Raw genomic sequence first — 1918 nt, forward strand, 5'->3', positions numbered from 1 at the left:
CATAAAGAGCCTCGCTCCGCTGCCACGCCCAGCCCGCCTGCCACCCCGCCCCCGTGGCACAGCGACGGCGCGAACGGGGGGCGGTCCTGGGGGAGGGGTAGCGGCCAGGGCTGTGGGAGGGAGTAGCGCCCGCGGGCCCTTCCGCCGTTCCGGGTGCATCTTGGGATGGGGGGGTTCACCTTGGGGCTCGCCCCGGCTGCCCCGGCCGCGTCTCGCCGGAGCGACGGCCCCTTCCGCGGCGCCCGCCTTGGCTGCGGCGCCGCCGCCAGGCCGGGGCCCCCCGGGCGCCTTGCCCGCTCGGTGCTGTGGCCGCGCGGAGCCCCCAGGTGCCGGTTCCCCGCGGGTTTTGTCGCCGCTCGCTCAGCGGCGCAAGACCCCCGGTGCTCCCTTTCCACCCCAGCGCTTTCTGCTGGGCATGGTCCCTGCCGTGCTGCCGACCTGCCGGAGCCTCAGCGCGCCCCGTTCCATGGGAGATGTGCGTGTGCTCACCGGAAACAACTTCTGCTGCTTCAGGACTCGGTGAAGAGTTAGGAGGCAGCTTTCTGTGCCCTCTGCTGCTCGGGGAGCCTGGCTAGGGGACCAAGTTTGGCTATGGTCGTCGTTACCTTGTGCTTCAAATTCTGGGAAAGACAGATGCAGAAATTAAGAGTGTGTGTTAGTTCACTTTGTTTGTGTTTGGGGTTTTTTTGCAGAAGTTTGTTGACTTTGCTTTTACTTCTGTCTAGATTCTCTGGCAAAGAAAATGAGCTGATGCTCTTTTGTATTCTCAACAGCTTAGTAGAAGCCCTGGAGCCCTGTGTAAACTTGTAAAGGAGAAAGTGTTTCAGGAGGCTTCACCTGCTGAGGGTCCCCAAAATAGCTGTGAACTTTCTTGGGAAGGAGGAACATAGCTACAGCACTTCCCTGCTTAGCATGGCTTGAAACCCTTCTGCAGGAGAAGAGAACTGAACTCAGCCTTAAGCATCCTGCACAAGAGCTTGCTCATTAAACTGCCCACAGAACCATGTCTGTTAGGGGAAGATCTGCCACTGCAACCATCATGTTTATTTAAACAGTCGAGTAGAGGCACCACACCACTGGTGGGGCTTGGCCCTGTCTCTGCTGCCTAGATCTGCTTTTAGAGCTTCAGATGTATCTGCTGTTTGCAGACGTGGGGGATGCTCCATTGTTGTGACTCCAGCTGGACTTAGAAACATCTTGACTGCTCATTTCTGAGGTGCTTCTGCAACAGAACATACTGAACATGAAAGCAAAAGCCAGCAGTGAGATCAGATGCAATTTTAGACAGCAGGCCAGAATTTCAGAGACACTTTTTAGTTGTCTGCATAAGCTCCATTTTGGAGCCTCTCATGGTCTTTATTAGATCTGGCACTGTGCTGACAGACTGGAATACTGAAGCTTTTGGTTTACCTAGAAAATACCTGGACAGCTCTCTCCCTACCAACCTGCACCACCTGATCCCGGGGTGACACTCTCACATAGCTTTTATTTCTTACCCTTGAGACTTTCCTCTGAGATTTCCCATGAAAGGCTTGGCTCTTGCCAGTGGGTGGGGAGAAGGGGATAGGCATGAGGAACTGGGTACAAATTCCAGTGCCTGAAATCACCTATTTGTTTCATTTTCACTCCTTAACAGCATTTTACTCCTGAAGAGCAATACACCATACCAAACCTGACTTTCTTTCTATGTGGCAGTGAAGAAGCATCATCAATAGGATGCTAAAAGAAGACCTCCAGACCACTCCTGCACTACATTGCCCCTTGAAGTGCTACCTAACCAGTGTGGTTCATTTGTCAGACTATCAGTTTGACCCGTCTTTTCCTTGGAATAGTTGATGCCTTGTCATTTCTTCATAACATGAAATTGTAGCATGCAGCTGTGGTACTGTAAACCTGGATTAGTGTCTCAGTGTCGCTG

Source organism: Corvus moneduloides, chromosome 2 (genome assembly GCF_009650955.1).
Source record: "Corvus moneduloides isolate bCorMon1 chromosome 2, bCorMon1.pri, whole genome shotgun sequence".
NCBI lineage: Eukaryota > Metazoa > Chordata > Aves > Passeriformes > Corvidae > Corvus > Corvus moneduloides.